We start from the raw sequence: 23,625 nt of genomic DNA on the forward strand, positions 1-23,625 counted from the left end.
TTTTTGTCATATCTTTCACTGTTTTGCCGGTCCGGACTGGGCCTCTGGTTCTGTAGTGAAGTTCGGTTTGCATCGTTATAGGTATTGGTGTTCCACGGCCCCGGGCATTTTTCCATCTACTATTGCTTGGTGGGCCTGTTTCATATCGGTCATCGAACCTCCTTTTCCGGTTATATTTCACCGGCGGACTATTGCCGTTCCGGTCTCTACCTCTATTCTCGTTTTGTACATAATCTTGTCTCCTATTGTTACCTCCGAGATTTCCATTATTTGGTGAAGGCGTGTTATTTCGACCATTTCTGTAACCGTTTCCGTTACTTCTAGTCCGTTTAGAGGCTGCCTTAACATCCTCCTGAATCAGGTCAATTGAGTCCAGAACAGACAAGAAATGTTCCATGTCGTTCTCCGGTACGTGTATAAATTTTTCCTTTACGTTTATCGGCAAGTGTGATTTCAAAAGTCTGATCAAATCCCGGGATGTAATCTGCTCGTCCCAGTAACGGGTCTTATTAATGTATTTCTCAAAATATTTTCGCAAATTGCCTAATCGTGGAGAATATGGCTCTGGATTATATACCTCTTTCCGTAATCTCTCCTGAATACATGTTGACCAATATTTGGCCAAGAATGCCTTTTCAAATTGCTCGTAAGTGTCGCAACTCTCAGCTGCTTCGGTTGCCCATAATGCAGCATCTCCTTGTATGTAAGACATAACGTACTGTATTTTCTGTGTATGACTCCAAACACTAGGCAGAATGTTTCTAAATCCCTTGATAAATACTACAGGGTGAACAGATTTCTTCTCCGTTGTAAAGATCTGGAACTGTCGGTTTTTAATCAGGGTTTCTTCAATCCCTTTTTTGGAGTGACATTTGTTTGTTTCGTTAACATTGGTTGTCTGTTCTGTCTCGCAGTCGCAATTTTTTACTGCTGTATTTATATGCTTATCATTGTTGGACCTGGCTGGCCTTGAGAAGCTGTCACTCTGTGACTACTTTCTCTCCCCCCCCCCCCCCCTCCAAACCATCACTTCAAGATTGTCTGCCACCACCTGATATCAAGACGCCGCTACGAAGAAGAGGAGGCCAGAATAATGGCCTTTCGATTTCACTCACTCTAACTATTCCTCCTTTATTCTATAATTTAATGTAATATCCCCGGCTAGTCAATGGGCCGTTCCTTTTCCGCCACTGTTCTACTGTCCCTTTCTCTGTCCTGTCTTACTTAAAAAAAAAAAAAGCACCATGACATCCCATCACCCACCAATCTTCATGCCAGAAGGAGAAGCGCCTTAGGTGCGCTAGAACTTCGATTACAGCAGAGGGTTCAACCCTCAACATATGTGCGTGCGTGGCGTGGACCTGGCTGGCGTCACACACGGCTGTGCGTCGCCGTGCAACAAACTGTTTTCCAGCTCCGCCGCTGCCACCGCGGAATGTCAGTGTGCACCGCCCCTTTTAGGTCCTGCACTTCCGCACTCGACCCAAGTCTTTGGCCTCAATCGCGGCGTGCACTTTCTCGTGGTGGTGGTTAGTGTTTAACGTCTCGTCGACAACGAGGTCATTAGAGACGGAGCGCAAGCTCGGGTGACGGAAGGATGGGGAAGGAAACCGGCCGTGCCCTTTCAAAGGAACCATCCCGGCATTTGCCTGAAACGATTTAGGGAAATCACGGAAAACCTAAATGAGGATGGCCGGAGACGGGATTGAACCGTCGTCTTCCCGAATGCGAGTCCAGTGTGCTAACCACTGCGCCACCTCGCTCGGTGCACTTTCTCGTCTATTGTTTGATTGAGGTCGGTGTCTTTTGCCTCTAACCAGTTCCCAATTTCATTTTCGATTTTGTTCGCGTGTTCGGATATTTTCTGCTCTATTGCTTGACTTGTGTCAATGTCTAATTTTTCCATCCTGTTAGCCAGTACACTGATTTCATCTACGATACTGGCGTTAGCCACCTGGATATTATCTACTCTTTTGCTCAGTTCTTGCACCGCTTTGGGTATTGGTTCATATTTTGTCTCAAACTAACAATCTCACTTTGCATAGCTTCCAAAGATTGCATTAACTGCAAGTCTCTCTCATGCTGGCGTCGATCACGCTCTGCTTGTTCATGCATAAACGTAGCTTGGAAATTGAGCATGCGCTCGAACATAACTCTTAATGATTGCACTTATGACACCTCACCACTCTCTGGTCCGTGTCTAGTGCGTGTGGGTGGCACAGTGTTTCTACTTTCAACTGAATCACTGGCTGGCAGTGGCAACATTTCTTGCCCTTCTGCCCCCATATTCTCACAATGTACTTCCTGAACTACGCCACTAACATTACCTTGTGCCCCACTTTCTAACTCAGTGTCACTGCTTGCTAACTGTTGTTCATTATCCATGTTTATATTTTTCTGACTACGCAATCTAACCATAGTCAACAAAAGAAACATAATCTGAACTAAATATCCTAACACTCAGGTTTCTCTGACATAATCACGCAAGAAATGGTCATTTGTTGAACACTCTTATTATATACTACTATGACTAACTACTCAAATGTCCTGTTATTTAAAAAAAAACTAACAACAAGCACACCACTAATGATCCGAGAACACCGCACTGAGGCTACTTTACTACCCACAGGACAACTACACTGTAGCTTTACCTTCTGGTGATCTATGTTGGGTGCAGCTGCCCCTGGTATTGTGGTAGGTAATTAATTTTTTGATATAATGATCTCTCTTCTTCAGCTTGCCTCTGGGTATATAGTGTTCTCATGCAAAAAAATCATATACAGGTATTACCACACAATATTGGTTAGGCAATACATACAATACATGAAAAAATTATTAATTCTTCTCCAACAAAGTTCGACTACAATAATTCCCTAATTATCTCATGGGTGTTTTGTGGCCACTGCTTATTCTGGCCCCACGTTATTGGGCGCCAGTTTAAAGAGAAGAAAAAGATAGAAGAAATATTTATTATGTACAAATGAATGAATGGATGAAAATGAAAATTGAGGGGGGGGGTTAATTTTATAGTGGAACAATTTTTTAAATGTGCCGCCGCTGAAAATCGTTCGGACGCGGCTTAGCCCAGCAACACCAACGACAATTGCTAAAAGTGCTGAATAGTTTTTAAAGAAATATTATAGATGACATGGGCAAGCTAATTTACATTAGTAACACACAATTTTGATAAATTATAATGTATTTAGACCATAACAATAACTTAAATTACACACCTCTACAATTTCACCTCTAATGGCGGCTAAAGATAGATACAGAGAAACGAAGTCTACTCATTCATATAATGCTACGCCACAGGTTCCTCTCTCTCCCAGCTCTCGAGGAAGACAACAAAGAATAAACATTATGTAGCGCTATTTATATTATTGCTGATTGTGAATGTCTCTTTGTCATCTTACAACATTATTTTCCTCTGTGGCTATAATTCACATTTTTCATCGCAGATATTAACATATTTCGTAATTACAAAATGAGTATAGAAATATTACAATCATAAACACATCGAGTATATTATTACAGAAAGTATTACAATAATTACCAACGCCCTTTACACAAAATTAAATAACATTTTTTGTTAAACAATTACAGCACATACGGATTGCTTCATAGCGGCGTACATAGTACAATTAAATGCCATTTCATTTTATTAATAGTGTGTGTGCTGCCAGGGAACGTTACAACACGCTGACTCTTGTTGATGCCCCAGCATTGAAATCTGCAGCAGTTTGCGGAAGTGTTGCACTTTAGTCACGTTGAACAATTCTCTTCAGTCGTCGTTGGTCCCGTTCAGGGTCTATTTCCGGCCGCAGCGATGTCGGAGATTTGGTGTTTCACCGTATTCCTAATATTCACGGTACACTCGTGCAGTGGTCGTCCGGGAAAAGCCCCACTTCATCGCTTCCTCGGAGATGGTGTGTCCTATCGCTCTTGCGTCAACAATAACACCACGTTCAAACTTAAGTAAATCCTAATAACCTGCCACTGTAGCAGCAGTAACCGATTTAACAACTGCGCCAGACACTTGTTGTTTTATGTAGGCATTGCCGACTGCAGTGCCGTATTCTACCTGTTTAACATATCTCTGTATTTAAATACCCAGTTCCTTTAGCGCTCCAGTGTATAATGCTTTCTAGAAGTGCTGCTTCAGTTTTTCGCACTTCTGTTTTATGAGGACATAAACCATTTGCGGTTCGTCGCTAAGGCATTCTGATGGACGTGAATGGCGCTGTACGGGAGACGGCAATGACTGCGGCCTTCTGTGGCGCGCCCTGCGCAAAGGAGGCACCGCTAACGAATCACCTGAGAGGGGAACAGCGGCCGGCTTGTCCGTCAGTGCGAGGACCCGTCTGCAAAGGAGGCCGCCCGGCACTTGGCGAGCAGAGCGGCGGCCTTTGAGGCTGGTGGGCGGGTGCCTGCCTGCGGCTCGGCTGCTGCCGGTGTCGAGTGTCTCCGCCCCCGTGGGAACCGCGGGGCGCGGGCGCAGAGGCGACACGACACCGCGCTCGTATCGCGCCCTCCATCTGGGCCCACGCCGCCCAAACACTTGCCCACGGACGCCACTGCACCGCGCTGACACGAGGCAGTCTCGCCCTGTTTGCTGGAGCGGTAGCGGTGCAGAATCTACCCTGCCAGTTGACTGTGTGAATCGCAGCATTCTTTTAAGTAAATTAAAATATGGCGTCACTGGCAGTGATGCAAAGAGGTTTCAGTCATATCTTAGTAATAGAAAATATAGGGCGTCATTACGCAACACTCCAGCTGTAGGCTATCAGACATCATCTGACTGGGAAGAAATTACATGTGGTGTTCCCCAAGGTTCCATTGTAGGTCCACTACTGTATCATGTGTATATTAATGACCTGTCATCTGTTACATTGCCAGATGCCAAGTTATTTGCAGATCATACAAACATTGCAATAAGTAGTAAATCAAATATAAATTTAGAAAGGGCAGCTAATCAAATTTTTACTGACATTAATAAGTGGTTCATAGCCAATTCGGTGTCATTAAACTTTGAGAAGACCCACTATATGCAGTTCAGAACTTCCAAGAGATTTCCTTCTGGTGTGATGACATGGAAATAGGAGAAGCTGAGAGTGTAAAATTCTTGGGATTGCAACTTGATAATAAATTCAGTTGGGAGCAACATACTAACGAACTGCTAAAGCGCCTAAACAGGCCTGTGTTTGCAATGCGAATGATGTCAGACATACGAGATACGAATATAAAACACTGGCATATTTTGCTTATTTTCACTTCATTATGTCATACGGTATCATATTTTGGGGTAACTCCACAAACAGAGAAAAAATATTTAGAGTACAGAAGCGTATAATAAGAGTAATGAGTAGTGTAAATCCAAGAACATCATGTCGAAAGCTATTGAGCATATTAACCACAGCTTCTCAGTTTATTTATTGCTTAATGAAGTTTGTTGTAAATAATACATCTCTTTTTCCAACTAACTGCTTCATACACAGTATCAATACTAGGAATAAGAACAATATACATAAAGATTTAAAATCACTTACTCTTGCCCAGAATTGAGTCCAGTATTCAGCAACGCATATTTTCAATAAGTTACCAGCAATCATTAAGAGTTTAGTTTCAGACAATGCACAATTTAAACATAATTTAAAAGAAATTTTGATGGCCAACTCCTTCTATTCCATCCGTGAGTTTCTCAACAAGTGCATTAGATCCTTTTAATGAACATTTATTATACTTCAATTTTTGACAATACTTCGTTGTAACAGCCAAGTAACTACCTACTGTGTGAATGATGGATGTATGGAAAGCAGATGTAAGTCTTAAGTCTGTAAATAGTGGAAGTATAATTTTATATCTTGTACATAATCTGACTGTTCTAAACTGAGGATCACTGAAATGAATAATTTACTTTAATTTTTGACAACACTTAGTTATAATAGCCAAGAAACTAGCAAATGTCTGAATGATGGATTTAATGAAAGCAGATGTAAGTATTAAACCTGTAAATATTAAAAGATAAAATTTAATTCATGCACATAATTTTACTGTTTACTGACTAAGGATCATTAAAATTAATGAAACTCAAGTTTTTCTAATTAAATTTTTGTGATATGTTTATCTGACACGTTCCACACCTAGGAGGATTCCCTCTTTTATGGGTTTATGGAATGAATAATTAATCTAATCTAATCTAATCTAGTAGAATATGAGCCACTCACCCACCGTCCTGACCGGCTGGAAGAAGTTTTAGATACCGCAATATACGCTATTGATGAAAAGTGTTTGGATGTAATGCGGAATTGATGTATCACGAGAGGCGGACCCTCCACTGCGAAAGGAGGCGGGGAACAGCGTGCTGTCAATAAAAAAGCAGTAACAGCAATATGAGTAAGTCAGGATAGTCAGTGCCTTGGAACGTGGGGTAGTCATTGGATGTCGCATGGCATGGTATCAGCCCATTGCATCCCAATCATCTTTAGTTGTAAGATGATGTGTTGTTTTTAATGTATATGTTGCTGTTTCATTCTGCTTTGACTGTGTGTACGTGTGCAGTTCATTGTAGGCACATGTACGTGTATTACACAGTCTTTTTTATGGAAATACACTACTGCCCATTAAAATTGCTACACCAAGATGAAATGCAGATGATAGACAGGTATTCATTGGACAGTATATATTATACTACAACTGACATGTGATTACATTTTCACGCAATTTGCGTTCATAGACCTGAGAAATCAGAACCCAGAACAACCACCTCTGGCCGTAATAACGGCCTACATAGGCCTGGGTATTGAGTCAAACAGAGCTTGCATGGCGTGTACCGGTACAGCTGCCCATGCACCTTCAACACGATACCACAGTTCATCAAGAGTAGTGACTGGCGTATTGTGACGAGACAGTTGCTCGGCCACCATTGACCAGACGTTTCCAATTGGTGAGAGACCTGGAGAGTTTGCTGGCCAGGGCAGCAGTCGAAAGACCCGTACAGGACCTGCAACGGGCGGTCTTGCATTATCCTGCTGAAAAGCAGGGTTTCGCAGAGATCGAATGAAGGGAAGAGCCACGGGTCGTAACACATCTGAAACGTAACGTCCACTGTTCAAAGTGCCGTCAATGCGAACAAGAGGTGACCGAGACATGTAACCAATGGTACCCCATACCATCAGGCCAGGTGATAAGCCAGTATGGCGATGACGAATACACGCTTCCAATGTGCGTTCACCGCGATGTCGCCAAATACGGATGCGACCATCATGATGCTGTAAACAGAACCTGGATTCGTCCGAAAAAATGACGTTTTGCCATTCATGTACCCAGGTTCGTCGTGGACTACACCATCGCAGGTGCTCCTGTGTGTGATACAGCGTCAAGGCTAACCGCAACTATGGTCTCCGAGCTGATAGTCCATGCTGCTGTTCGTGCAGGTGGTTGTTGCCTTGCAAACGTCCCCATCTCTTGACTCAGGAATCGAGACGTGGCTGCACGATCCGTTACAGCCATGCGGATAAGATGCCGGTCATCTCGACTGCTAGTGATACGAGGCTGTTGGGATCCACCACGGCGTTCCGTATTACCCTCCTGAACCCACCGATTCCATATTCTGCTAACAGTCATTGGATCTCGACCAACGCGAGCAGCAATGTCGCGCTACGATAAGCCGCAATCGCAATAGGCTACAATCCGACCTTTATCAAAGTCGGAAACGTGATGGTACGCATTTCTCCTCCTTACACGAGGCATCACAACAACGTTTCACCAGGCAACGCTGGTCAACTGCTGTTTATGTATGAGAAATCGGTTGGAAACTTTCCTCGTGTCAGCACGTTTCAGGTTTCGCCACCGGAACCAACCTTGTGTGAATGCTCTGAAAAGCTAATCACTTGCATATCACAGCATCTTCTTCCTGTCGATAAATTTCGCGTTTGTAGCGCGTCGTCTTCGTGGTGTAGCAATTTTAATGGCCAGTAGTGTATTATTCGAAGGTTTAATGCCCAGAATATCAAAAACGTGAACAGTGGTATGAAGCACCGTACCAGCTCGTATGTTGACTATTTCTGGTTCTTTGCATTGCTGTTTCATTGAAATTAAGATTGCTTTAATGTCACGGGTTCGCGTGGAGATGCATTACTGTGCTGCATATTTATCACTCATTATTTCGGAACAAGTTAATTACTGTGAATTTACGTACTTGAGATAAAGATAGCTGTTATGCGGCAACCACATGATTTAATGAACACTACTGTTAATCTTCGCAAATAAATAAACATGACACTGAAGGTAAATAATATAATTAATATGCGAATTTGGAAGTTATTTCCGGCGCTCTGTGTCGTTTAATATTAGCAACATTCAAATAAGACGTCGCGGCTGTGGGAATGGCCGACAACAATCACTCATAGCCTCGGGCTGTATTGCGCGTTCTGATATTCCGAAAAAGAGTAAGTCACTAGTGTCCTAACATACCGGGATGCTAAAGAAACATAAATAAAGGTTTTAAGAGCAAATAAACTCATATATTTAGCCTAAATGGAACGTAACTGCGCTTACAATGCCTCCTACGTCTGTCCTCATCCAAGATCAATACCAGGGTAGAAAATTACATAAAATCATTCTACTGTTTTATAGTTAACATTTTTAACATAGGACAAAGAACAACATACATAATAAATCGACATTGTTTTTGAATACAATTACATTTAAGGATACATGTTGTCTCCTAAGGTCGCAGCTTCGAATTCTGCCTCGGCATGGATGTGTGTGATGTCCTTATGTTTGTTAGATTTAAGTCTAGAGGACTGATGACCTAAGATGTTAAGTCCCATAGTGCTTAGAGCCATTTGAACCATTTTAACCGTTGTCAGTCTGCCCAAGTAGACTGTTGGTGATGTGATATGACCGGAAACGAGTGATTTTGAATGACGAATGACGCTATTCCCTCCGGCAATATGATGGAAAGACTTGGATATGATAGAAATCTGGAAAATGTTATCTGTCATTCTGTTGAGTGCCAGCAGTGGAGTACGTCGAGGTGGGGTATTGTATGGGGCTGCTTCTAGTGCTTAGCGTGTTGGCCCTCTATAACAGTTAAAAAACGCTAAATGCGGAAGGATATGCGCAAATTTTACAGCACTGTGTCCTGTGAAGTGTTCGAAGACCACGACTGTTTCAGCATGGCAGTACACCCTTGTATAAAATAGCATCCGAGAGGCAATGGTGTGTGCAAAATAATATTTCTGAAATAGACTGATCTGCCTGGAGACCCAATTTGAACCCAGCTTCCAACGTTACTCCATTCTCTGAGCTCGGGTCTTGAGGAAGACTGCGCTACCATTCCTCCGCAGACATTCAGATACCTCATTCAGTGTGTCCCAGCAAAGTTCCAGCTGCCATTCTGTTGAGTGCCAGCAGTGGAGTACGTCGAGGTGGGGTATCGTATGGGGCTGCTTCTAGTGCTTAGCGTGTTGGCCCTCTATAACAGTTAAATAACGCTAAATGCGGAAGGATATGCGCAAATTTTACAGCACTGTGAGGTGTGTGCAAAATAATATTTCTGAAATAGACTGATCTGCCTGGAGACCCAACTTGAACCCAGCTTCCAACGTCACTCCATTCTCTGAGCTCGGGTCAGGAAGACTGCGCTACCATTCCTCCGCAGACATTCAGATACCTCATTCAGTGTGTCCCAGGAAAGTTCCAGCTGTCATAAAATATATAGAAAACAATGATTAAAAGAAGGGACAGTGTGATAGAACATGATAGATGCTGCATGGACCTCTTACAGATATGAAAACAACAAATAAACGGGTGCACACTCTAATACACATCCAGATATATTTGGTCAGGTAGTGTATATTATCAGTACACATCACAGCATATCCTGACAAAAATGGTCTTACACCGGTACCAGTCCAATAATTACAGGCTTAATGGAAATGTCCATCATCTTTATTCCAGTTTTCTGACAGGCTTTATGTGACCCTCCAAGACTTCCTCACCTATGCCCACATTTTCTGAATACTCCTATATGCTCAATTATTCCTTAAATATACTCCACTCTCTGCCGACCCCTGCAGTTCTTACTTGTACCATTGGTGTCATTCCGTGATATCTTAGCAGACGTTCTGTCATGCTGTCCTTTCTTCTTGTCAATGTTTTCATATATTCCCGTTCTCGCCGATTCTGTAGAGAACCTCCTTATTGCATACACTACCATTCAACCTAATTTTCGACATTCTTGTGTAGCACCAAATCTCAAATGTTAAGATTCAGTTCTGATCCGGTTTTCTCACGCTCCATGTTTCACTGCTATACAGTGCTGTGCTTCAAACGTACTCTGTACTGCTGAACGATAATGTTCGACCTCATACAGCGTGAGTAGTTCTGTTTTTCCTGGAAACGAAAGATGTTACACGCATGGCGTGACGCGCTCGCTCTCCCGATTCGAATCTCACAGAGCACATCTGGGATACACTACGGACACTAGATGCACCACGTCAGCATCCACCAACCACTCTCCAAGACTGGCGAGCTGCGCCGCAGGGCGAATAGGCGTTATTGCCTCAACATGGGATTGATCACATCATTCACAGCTTGCCCCATCGTTTTTCAGGACTGTATAGCTGCCAAAGGTGGTCACACCCCACATTGAGCGCATGAACCATTTGTTGGAATGCATGTGCAAATCCGTTAAGTTGGAGAAAATGAAGAACATTTTTGTCTATCGTTATGCATGTTGCAGTTGTTTACGCTCTGTATTCTTTATACAGTTTCAACTTTACTCGCACATGATTGTGGTAAAATAAACGTAACCTAGCAAAATTTCAGTTTGTTGCTTTAATTTTGGACACCAGTGTACAATCGGTGCAGACTTAGCAGTACCCCCTGCCACACAGTTATGCTGAACAGCAGAGCTTTACTGTCCGGTAGCACAGAGTAACGTTCATGGAGACGAAGGGTTGCCAACAAATTGTCTGTAGATGTGAAGTCGAAAAACTATTCGAGCATTGTCTGTTTTTAGATGATACGAGAGACGTTATTCGTGCTGAGTAATATATCCCTTATGTTTATCTTTTGTCTTAAATAAAAACGACAAAACGCTAGTTACTTGAATTTTCTGCAGGTGCTTGGTAGAACATGAGAATACTATTAAAAAGGAAAACACTTCCGGCCCGTCCCCGCCGGAGGCTCGAGTCCTCCCTCGGGCATGAGTGTGAGTGTTGTCCTTAGCGTTAAGTTAGTTTAAATAGTGTGTAAGTCTAAGGACCGATGACCTCAATGTTCTGCTGCAGAATTATGTTTATCTGGTCACGAACTAGCGTCCGGCTCCTCAGGCCATCTTCAGGCCACAACTGAATGTCGCAAACACAGATCAACATTATTTGCGACTTACACAGATTTGTTCGTTCATGCGATAAGAAAATGACAAATTGTTTACGCAGAGAGACATGAAAATGGTTACATTAATTAAAAACAAAAAAACAAAGTTTTTATATCGAGTTTCCCATAACAAATGATTAGAAATAAAATGAATTTAAAGGTTGAATCCAGTATTTGCAAAGAAAACTTAATTTAATAAATGGCGAAAATGGAAACTGAGTCTGATTATTTAATACTAAGCTGTCAATCTGTGCCATGTGTCTAGTCTCAACTACTTAAACGTAACTAACCTAAGGACATCACACACATCCATACCCGAGGCAGGATTCGAACCTGCGAGCGTAGCAGCAGCGCGGTTCCGGACTGAAGCGCCTAGAACCGCTCGGTCACAGTGGCCGGCTTTTGCTTAAGTATATAAATGAATGTTATTTACTCACATAGTTAACGGCGTCTGGTGATGCTAAGAAAAGTAACCCGCTTCCAATGAATCAGATTTTTAGTTTGCAGTTTGCTTAAGGCAGAAAAACAAAATAGCCTACGACAACGACAGACTAAGAGAACCGCCGAAATAATTTTCTGTGCTCTTTACCTGCTGTGTTCGCGTTGCAGTCGGTGCATCTGGATACTATTCGTAACTAAGCCTTAGGTTCAAACAATAGTTTCAGAAATGAGAATAAATCTCTTTACTCTAAACTAGGTATTTCTGCTCCCAGCCAATGATGTGGCAGCAGGTGACACGCTGTCTCAAAGGGCGAGCCTTCCCCGATCCTAACAAGTTCGAGATTCACATCTGCTGAGCAGCCGTCATCTGCATACCACTAGTCTAATGAAGAATCGGCAGTATCGTAGAATACCTCTGGCAACTATGTAACCACCGATTTATTCCTCGTATTGTTCTGAGTTATCATTTTAAATTCAATCGATGTTTTCGTGGCCTTTAGATTAAATAATCTGAGTTATTCTCATTTTAGGTTTGATACAGAGGTTGCAACTGTATGGTTTTGAGTCGAGAAAGATCGAGCTTCCTTCGCTATTTACGCTACGAATTCTCTGTATTGGCCATCACTGGGGCAACAAGAGCGCGCCGTTTGACGCAACTGTATGCTAGCCTGTCCACCGTTCCAGTGGAAGGCTGTGTTATTCGGTTCTAACCTTGCTGAAGATAAGATTTTTATGTCTTCCGTGAAACAGCCAGTAGCAGGCAGATCGACAATCAGTAATTCCGCCTTAATATTCGTTGCTACTTTGATTCTGCACCATTTGGATCTAAAGGTTAAAAACCTACAGATTTTCACACTTGTCAGGGTCAGCTTTCACTGCTTCTTTCGATTCTTTAGATGTAATTGTAGCACTGAATGATTTTTTAACTGCATATGGTTATTATCCAACCCTACTGCTACATTTACATACTTTCGTGGTAGTCCTTCCTGGAACTCTACTTCAGTGTCACTCTGGAACGAACGTACGTACAGACCGTTTCAAAGGCGGAATAGCTTATTATCCTGCTAATCCAGCAGTTTGGGATACCTTGTTTAACTGAAAAAGACTTTTTTGGTAACGTTATTATGATCAGTTGTGTTTCATTTGTATTAATACAGTGGATACTAAATAGCGGTCTTTCGTTTTTGTGGCCACCTCACACTCCCGGATTTCCGAAATTCGGAGAAGTTCGAAAACTTTTGCCAATGGAGAGATCATCATGCCATATTTTCAATTACAGTCCGCATGTTCTGTGGATACGCTTGATGTGTCTTTAATGTCGGTGATCATTGTTGAGTTTTCCGCCTGCTGGATCAGTTTCCCACCCTGTGGCTTAGAGAGTGCTCTGAACATCTGTTTGCTCCTCTGACTTTTATGACAAGACCGTTCGCGGAAAGAGGGTGATTTCTTACGCCGGAGGTCGTTGGCCGCCATTGCTGATTATTTTTATTCAAAACTTAAGTAGTGACGAGGTTCGAACCCTAGACCGAGGACTTTTTGATTGCTAGTCAAAGACGCTACCCTAGACCCCGGGTGGATTGCTATACAGAATTTTAAAACTGCCTCGCGAGTCAAATCGAGGCAGGTAACTCTTAACCAGAACTGATTTGTCATAGTAAAAGGACAAAGCGTTAATACAGGTCCTAAAAATGTTTCAGTTAAACTCTGGGGAAGATTACGTTATCTGTCACGCGCGATGCACGTCCGCAAGAGAGTGGAATGTGGTCATGACCCGACGTGTGATGACGGACGAAAGGAACGTTTCAAATGACATTACACCGTCGCTGCAACAGTGGAATATAAGCTTCTACAGCCGTAAGCTGAAAATGACGTCTAATATGTATTACAAACCGGACACAATGAGAAGGACCAGGCCCCTTTGCTTTTTTCTTTTATCACTCGCTTATTGCATCAGAGAAATACACATTTTAAGACAAAATTTAATTACATGAAATATTGCTCCCAGTAAAGGTTAACATAAGGAGTGACAAAACTTAGTTGTCTTAAGGGTTTCCGATGGCAACAAATTTTAAAGAGGCAATGTAAGGTTTATATCAATTTAGTTCAAACACGTAACTAGTGATTGAATCACGACACAGACACTTCAACAATTTTGGTAACAAATAAATAGCGTGAACTTGTACTCACAGTAGCCAACTAATCAACAACCTTGCCACTGAATAAGTAGTAGGCCATTTGGAATGAATTAGCAACACCCCGCAACTAGGAGAGTTAATACCAACAGTCTTTAAATGTCTTGCTCCCCATTAAATAAACAAACTTGCCGTAATTAAATGAATAACAAATCAAACACACTACGCTCCACTCAAACCCTTCAGTGGAAGCCTAGCCAAAATGAAGATTCCATGAACTGACTAGCACTGAAGTCACACTAAAGCTCATCTCTGCGTTCCCAGACACACATGGGGCGAACTTATACAAGACAAGATTTTTAAGGGAGCACATCAGTAAAACCGGTAGTGGAGCTAACTCGTGTCACTGAAAATTAAGGTACTAGACCGGGGCCCAATGTGGTATACAATGAGGTTTCCTTAGTGCTATACTGCGCTCCAAATATATTAATTCAGATGGGCAATTCAAAATGAAGTACACATAAACCAGCATTAATTAACGAGGAGTGACACCATGTCGCTCGAAGGGATGACAACACTTAATTGAAAAGACGAATGCCGGAAGCGCTAGTAACATCAAAACCTTCTCCGAGTTTTAACCAGGAGTCACTTCCCGCTATACAAGTGAACATTTAACCAAGCACAAGGAAGGAACCCCAAAGAGAAAATTCAAATAAAACCCTCAACAGATTATAAAGGACAGGGAACCCCAACTATTTAAATTTAAAAGAATTAGCTCTCCCCAAAGGCAGTGTAGAAGCGAAGGCCACACTTAAGAGGCCACCAAATTTGGTTAGAAAAGGTCTTATACATTTGCTCCTTTTCTGTTAATACAAGGCTGCTTAACTTCATCTACATCTACATCCATACTCCGCAAGCCACCTGACGGTGTGTGGCGTCGAGCAAAACCAGGAGAGCAGACAGGCAGGCAGCCAACACATATCCTCCATGCTGAACCGGCAGACCGCGTACAACCAACTCCACATATACGTGGTTGCTTCCCACCTCGCACCTCGCGGCGTCTCAGCAGGTCGGTTGAGCAAACGTCAACTGCCACTCGCCCCGCGAATGCCGAAAACAACAAGGTCAAGCAAAGATAAGAAACATCGAAGGATCGATAATGGACATCCAAGAGACTGGCGCGCCAGTAAAGAGCGCCACTGCTCAACGTCCTTTAAACGATATTAACGTTATTGTCAAAAGCAAAGGGTAAGATTTAAAATTACGAAAATTTTCACTCGAATCCTCGAGGGATGAGAAGTTCGAGAAGCCCTGCTCTGTGGCACAGCGCCGGCGGTTTCTTCTCGCGCCTGGGTGATGTCTCTTATCAGCTCTGCGTTAGAGCTCTGACGAGAGAAGTCGGTCAGCTGTAGGTGTCGGACTGCTCAGAGGGACGCCGCAGTCCCAGCGGCTGGCGCGAGGAACTCCCCGCAGCCCTGATGGCGCCCAGACGCGCAGGTGCCGCCAGCGGCAGAGATCGCCTTCACAGAAGCCGACGCCGGCGCGCGGCAATAACTTACCACCCTCTCTGCCACCAAAAAACGCCAGCTCATTTTTTACGTCTGTTCCTCCAATATGCGGGCGCTGGGGAACGGCCGCGAGAAACATAACCTGTTGCTGCCGCCGCGCTCCTGATGGAGGCCCCGGCGAAGGAAATGAAGGACATATATCTCAGCTCTAGTTGCGAGCGGGCCGCGCCGCTTCTCGGAACGAATAACTCTGTCGCCACGTGGAAGGATCTTCTCGAGAGCATTGTCCGAGAGCGCTCCGCGGCAGTTTGGAACTAACGGCTGCCCGCTAGAGGGCGAGCAACCTGAATACCGAGAAAGATTTCGTTAATTACTGGAATGACCTCCGCTGGTCACCATGGTTGCTGGAAACGTACGCCGTGTTCTTAAGAAAGTCGCCTCTTAAGCATTTTGTCGTCTAGGTGGTGTAAGCATTGTCAGAAATTGGAATGGTTGCTACTCCTGCTGTAACTAATCCGAGTTTGTGAACTGTATCGTGACCTTATGAATGTTACTCCTAAGAGGCTTAAATCATACAGATTGTTAATGGACATGTACTTTGTAGACTTCCACGGTCAGTACACGCCAATGCTAACAACCAGAAAGTGACTGCCGTTAGGGAGTATCCGATGTAGACTCGGCAGTCGAAGTCCTGCTATCATGATTGTTCGTTACAAGCACGCCCGTCATTTAACAAAGTTATGTTACTAACGGCTAACCCAGGGCAAAGTACCACTTGCAGTTTACCTGTTTAACGGTTTCCAGGGCCAACAAAATCCTCATTTTTAATATTTCATCCCATTATTGACCGAATTAAAAAATTTAAAGTCGTCATCTTCTCATTATAAGCTAATAATATTTTGTTAACACAGTAAGTCAAATATTAAAATACAGACTGTGTATATGTCTTCAGGCAGTGTAACTCGTGGCCTCCAGATTTCCCAGGCTATTCATCCATTATGCGAGAACTTAGTGATTTCCAACAAACGTTACACGTAAGTTCAAACCTTTTCCAAACTTTTCCACCTATACACTTAAAGTCAAATTTTTATCAGTTTAACTCACTTGTCAATTAATGAGACTGTGAAGCTGTTTCATTCGAAGGCATTTGATTTTTCAAGGAATCGAGTATTTACTAATAGCATACTATTAGAATAATTAAAATTCAGCTATGACCGTCCAACAACTTACAACATACTGAAGGCGAAATTGGTTGTCATAGTGAACAGATGTTACAATTTTTTAAACAGATGTGATACTAGTTTGATCGAAAAACAAATAGTGGTATATATTTGAAGTTTTAGGTGCTACCGAAAGATATGAAAGGCAGACAGAAACAGAAACGAGAGTACTGTGAAAGAATGGCAACAGGTGAAACACATAAACGGAGTAAATAAAAGAAGATGGAATGTACATCTACGGGGAATGAATGCATAAAAAAAGCCGACCAGGGAAAGTGTAAGTAGGCTGTTTAGGTTTTTTTATTGGTAACGCCCCACCACCACGTAGCGCTCTGTATGAAAATCACTGGCTGTGCCATGTGCAGTCTGTGGCTGGTTTGCATTGTTGTCTGCCATTGTAGTTTTGGGCAGCGGCAGCTGGATGCTAACAGCGCGTAGCGTTGCGCAGTTGGAGGTGAGCCGCCAGCAGTGGTGGACGTGGGGAGAGATGGCGGAGTTTTGAAATTTGTAAGACTGGATGTCATGACTGCTATATATATTATGACTATTAAGGTAAATACATTGTTTGTTCTCTATTAAAATCTTTCATTTGCTAACTATGCCTATCAGTAGTTAGTGCCTTCAGTAGTTTGAATCTTTTATTTAGCTGGCAGCAGTGGCGCTCGCTGTATTGCAGTAGCTTGAGTAGATTTTTGTGAGGTAAGTGATTTGTGAAACGTATATGTTAATGCTAGTCAGGGCCATTTTTTGTAGGGATTTTTGAAAGTCAGATTGCGTTGCGCTAAAAATATTGTGTGTCAGTTTAAGCACAGTCTTGTAAAATTGTTCTAAGGGGACGTTTCAAAAGGTGTCCCTTGCAGTCAAAGGAAGCGATAGAGGACATACTAAGCAACAAAAATTATATAATACAAGAAGAGAAGAAGAAGATATTCAGCCGAGTTCAGGTCGACCAAACGCAGCACGTTTCATTGGTGTTACGATACTCCGTAACCTGCTCTGTGGAAACGAGTATTAGCGTGGCTGTAGGTGAGAGGTTCGATTTTGGACTGTGGCCACAATCTGCGGGGCATGTCACTGTCTTAAATATTCCCATGTAAGTGGGTTTTTCTTCCACCATCGACACGCAGTAATAATTTGACCCCAAATCATGAAATACGCCCCAGTGTATCACATCGGAATTTCAGTGTCGTCACAATGTAATCTTGTAAACATCGTTCTCAAAGGCGTATGTTTGGTCCATACACAATGGTATTTTACCTCTCAAAAAAAATTAAAGACAGCTACTAGTCAGCCATCTGAGAAGCACACGTCAGACTGTTACTACTAACCACGCTGCCACTAACGATTCATGGCTGGTAAACCCTAAAGGTTTAAATCATCAATCATAGTCACAATCGTCTCTGTCATCATCATCATCATTATTACCATCATGATCATTGTCACCACAGCTTTCATCTCTGCTAGTTGCTCGTATGCTGCTACCACAAGAAAAAAGATTGAACAACTAATTAAAGGATAACATCTATGAGTCGAATTGTAGAATGTCAGACGTTTCGCCATGTTAGGGAAGCTAGAAAACCTGGAAAGGGAAATGCAAAGGTTCACTCTAGTTACAGTAAGTGTAAATAAAGTTAAATAGTAAGAATAATTATTCCTGACAAGACATATAGGATAATATCAAAACCAGCAGAAAACGGTACGACGGGAGTAGGGTTAATTAAGAATATTAAGGTACAGAAGAAAGTGGATTACTTTGAACCGCCACAGAGATGTTCTTTAAAAACAATAGTATACCAACACCAATAATGATAGTTCAGGTATAGAAGCAGAAGATGCACAGATAAAGGAAGTATATGAGAATACTGAACAAGTAATTCAATACAGTATGTAATGGGAGATGATTATCTAATAATCATGGGAGACTGTAACTTGGTAGCAGTGGAAGGAAGAGAAGATTGAGTGACGGGAGACGATGGGCTGGTTAGGAGGAACGAGAGGAGGAAAACTAATTGGGTTGTTCAATAAATTGCACCGAATAATAGTGAATACAGTGTTCAAAAATCACAACAAGTGAAGTATTGTCGAAAAAGGCCCACAGATTTGGGAAAAGTCCAGCTGAATTACATCGTAATCACACATATATTCCGAAACCAGATTTTGCACTTAAAGCACACCCAGGTGCAAATATAGATTCAGATAACAGGTTAGAGCTGTTCTGTCGAAAACTGAAATTCTGGGCCCGTGGCTGTGTACAAAATATAGGTTGACCCTTACAGACAACAGCCAACTTTTGCAATACTATTTATTTATTTAAATAGCGCCGTTACAGGTTTCGAACGGAAAGTTCATCTTCAGACGACTAGTTCACGTTAAGGCACATTTTACATTAGCTTTCACTTTTGTTTTCCCAAATAATGAAATTTCCTTTGGGGTGGGGGGGGGGGTATGTCGTTAAAGAAACCGCACTATTAAGTTCCAGTGCTGACTGCCTGTGAACGCATCAGTGATGCCATCTTTGCGTACATACTTCCATGTGGTGAAATTTCTTGGTGTGTGAGTGGTGCTTCAGATTACGTGCATAAATAAGCTTTAAAAAAGTGCATCGTACAGTCTTCGCTGCTGCATGATCACAGGCTGTCAGCACTGGTACGTAATGGACCGATTTTTTCAACGACACTACCACCTTAAGGACATTTCACCATCTGGAAAAACAAAAGATGAAAGCTAGAGAAACGTGTATCTTAACGTGAACTAGCCGTCTGAAGATGAAGTTTCCGTTCGAAACTGGTAAACGCTCTATTTAAATAAATAAATAGCATTGTAAAAAGTGGATGGTTGCTGTTGTCTTCTCTGTAAGAGTCAGTCTGAAAAATAATTTAGTGTTGATGAAGAATGGACGGAGGCTTAAGAGAATCGTCAGAAAGAAGCATTGTGGAAAAAGGTGGGATACTGAACTTCTGAGAATGCATTCACGGCAATAATAAACACCACAATAGGGAGGTCAGTTGAGTAGTGATCGATGTCTCTGAAAAGGGCAGTCACATAAATAGGAATTAAGAATGTAGGTACAAGGAAGGTAACTTCGAATAAACTTCGGTAATACAAGAGTTACAGGGTGGTCCAAAAGACCGTTAACATTTGAAATATACTGATTCAAGGTATAATGTAGGTGGAGAGATAAAACTTCATACACGTACCTAAAATTACGTGGGGTTTTATTGAAACCGAAACCTAGCGCAAAGAAATGGTCAATAGATGGAGCTACACAACAAAGTGTCCGTGACGCCGCATCAGAATCGTGTATAAGATGAGCTGTAGCAAGAGAGGGAGTCCGATGCGTAGCCGATCATTGGATGTTGACTCTACCAGAAAAGGTACTGTCAGTGAAGCTTTACTGTCGTAATAGAGAATCCGCTACTGCTGCTTTACTGTCCTATCGCCATAAGAAGGGTATCCGAACGGGCAGAAGTCGTGTGATAAGAGTCGCTGTGAAGAAAATGATTACGAATTTCGAATCCATGGGTTGTTAAGACGATCGGCCCCTTAGTGGGCAACCAGATACAAGTCCTACTGCCGCTCAGCCAGTTCTCGAAGAAAAGTAGATTTTAGCGGGGTTTATCTCCTCATGATGAAGTCAGCACTTGTGATGTCACAAGTCACACCGGTATTTTCCACACTACTGTTTGGAGAGCACTAAGGCGTACCCTCCAAGGCCATCGGTAAAAATTCCATAGTCATCATGAACTTTTGGCCATAATTTTTTTGACGTGGAGAGCATTTGCGGTGTGGGCACTTCAAATAATGCGGAATACAACGATTGGTTGTCTAACATGTTATGGACCGACGGTGTTCATTTCACGCTCCAAACGGCTGTAAACACCCACAACTGCAGAATTTGGACTACCAGAAATCCTAGAACTGTCGTGGCAAACCCACTGCATGAGAAGAAAGTCATGTGCGGTGTGGATTTACCACATCAATCTTGATCGGATCTCTTTTTCTTCGAGAAAATACGGGTGCTGCTTTTAAAACTGTCAGCGTGATGGGTGTGAGGCAGATATGAATCGCATCATGCCCAGCCTGGCTGATAAACACCTGCTGGAAGGTATGACTTTCATGCAGGACGGCGTTCTACCCTATGTTGCTACACGTGTGAAAGATCGTCGTTTGGTGAGGATCTCGTGCTGAGCTGGAACTTCGATCATACTCAGCCTCCCAGGTCCCCAAACATCAATCCGTGTGATTACTGGTTGCGGGATTACCTGAAGCCGCAAGTCAACTGTGATCGTCCGACCTCATTATTTATAACATCAGACAGTAATGACATGCAGTTATGCTAATTGCTTTTTATCATATGAAGCGCCATCTGTTGGTCATTTTGTGCGTAGTTTTTGGTTTCAATAAAACGAAATGTTATTTCAACCGTGCGTGTCAATTTTTACCTCTCTATTTACGTTACTCGTTGAAGTATTGAATTTTTAAGTGTTTAAAATTTAACTTTACCGACGAAAAAAGGAAGCATAAAAATGTTTAGCTAAAGGCGGGAATAAAACAATATAAATCACTTAGAAATGAAATAAATAGGGAGTGCCGAGAAGCTAAGACGAAATGGCTGCAAGAAATACGTGAAGAAATCGGAGGGGAGAAAGTCTTCGAAAGCACTGACTCACAATGTAAAGGATTCAAAACAATCTTGTAACTAGAAGCTGAGAGGACAACATTAATAGTGTAATTTCACTTTTAAAAGCAGAGAAGAGAACTGACAAATGGATGAGTACATTGAAGGCCTCTATGAGGGGGAGGACTTGGTTGACGACTTGACAGAAGCCGAGTCAGATTTTAACTATCTTCCGCTTGTTGCCTGCGAGACTCACTATTCTTTGTCCCACTCATCCCTAATGAGGTTCTTTTGTTGGGGTTAAATTCTCCCAGTGTTGCTGGTTTGTGTTCTTCTTTTCTACTACCCTCCAGATTGATGAATTATTGGCGCTACGACCACTGAATGAAAAAAAATTACAATTGCTTTGATTTATTCTGATAAAGGTGTGCATAAACAATTGACGAACAATGACAGTAGCAAAATAAAAGACGTTGACGTTTCTAACAAAGGGTTTGACGGGAGAAGTCTAACAATTGTTCAAGTGAATAAACTGCAATTGCCAATAGTCTATTGAGTGTCATGAAGTTAATTAAAAGGTAATTAATATTACAGAAGGAAATACATCGTACTCATGGTTAGAGTTGAAAGCAAACGGTTCAGTAAACAAAAAGTGCTAGTCTTCAAAGTGAGGCATGAAGTAATCAAACTGTTATAATGTGACATTATTCGCTCTACACATTGCCCTGTGTTTGTGGCTCAATCACACCATAGTGTTGTAGGTGGAAGTCGAAGTGCCTGTAGAATGAGTCATTCGCAGCAGAAACGACCATCACCAGTAGCAAAGTGCAAATTAGCCGTCTTAGTTCCCGCATCAGCCCATGTGGCGGTGGGCCAGCGAGGTCTCTCAGTAGCTGTTGCTGTATACCAAACTGATGGAAGTCTCCAATGAAGAAATTGAAGGTGAAGAGGTTCTTGATCGAGTATTTTCTACAAGGAAACATCGCTTCTCCATGTTTCACATTTTTTACTTATTTCAAATCCGTTCGGATCGGTTGAGCTTTAGATCTCCCGTTTGCTGAGCGAACACTTTGCACATTAGGACTTGGTAGTCCGTTTCCCCGAGCTACCCTCTCTTCGGTTAACCAGAAACATGAGTTCTAACGTTTTTCACAGAAAAAAAATTCTCTCACTTTTGTTCTGTGTCTCTCTTTGACCAGTGAGGCAGTCCAAGTTCGGCACAGCCAAACGTCTCTTGTCTAACAGCTAACATTCAAGTGGTCGCAGACATTCCGTCCGACCTCGCGAGATACAGAGCGCTATCAGAGCTGGACAACATGATTTTCGCTCTCAGCGATCTCCAGCTGCAGTTGTCAGCTATATTTGGCTCGCAAACAGTACAGTTTGTTTACAAAAATGTACACATGTAAAATTATGTTAGCTCTAATAAAACAAATATTTCCCCCCCTTGTCCGTATGCTAGTCAGGTGGCTCTGTTGTATACATAAAAAATAAAAACTTCATTATTGAAGAACATAAAAAAGGCAAAAATTGGAATTCCAAGTCCACTCAGTAAGAACATCAGAATATAAAACATCACCAAATTGGATAAACACAATCCTGAGATATAGCACTATTATACTTGCCTAACAGCAAGTGGCACAGAAAATATTTCTGTCAGTTTAATAAAAAATGTCTGTAATTGCTTAGGAAAGGTTGTAAGGTAGCGTGGTTTCCTGACCTTTATTTCTTACATATTCCGACCTTACCATCGTATTATGCGTATCAAGACGTTTCATTTGAGCGAAAACTCGATAGGGTACAGTCAGTTTTACATATTTCCATTTAATCAATATGCAAATACAATAAATAAATCGCAAGTGCACACTGAGATTAAAAAGTCAATGCTGGCGTACACAAACATTCAAGACACGACGGCCATGGGAGTTTTTGCTCGGCGTAGGCCGCCAGCCCGCTGGAAAGTCCGTAGGAGGGTGGGTTAGCACAGCTGCGCAGGCCGGCCAACCACCAATGGACTGAAACAGTTTTTATCAGAGCAAAGCAAAACTCGCTGTATTGTTTGGGAGAGCCCCAGCATATGAATTTTTTTGATGGACCTAGTGCACAGTTTCAGAGTTCTCACAAGTGGACCGTAGAAGCCTAATGGAGATACTATATATTTACAAATTTGTTGGCTTAGCCATTCTCCTGGTTGTAAGAGCAACACTGATTGGTGGACTATTCCTGATGCAATGAGCCGGAGAAGTGAGGGAAAGACAGCGGATGATATACCCTTTCTCTTTTTGTGTGGAGGGAAGTCATTCCGGTAACGCTCTTGT

Source organism: Schistocerca gregaria, chromosome 5, assembly GCF_023897955.1.
Source record: "Schistocerca gregaria isolate iqSchGreg1 chromosome 5, iqSchGreg1.2, whole genome shotgun sequence".
Taxonomy (NCBI): Eukaryota; Metazoa; Arthropoda; class Insecta; order Orthoptera; family Acrididae; genus Schistocerca; species Schistocerca gregaria.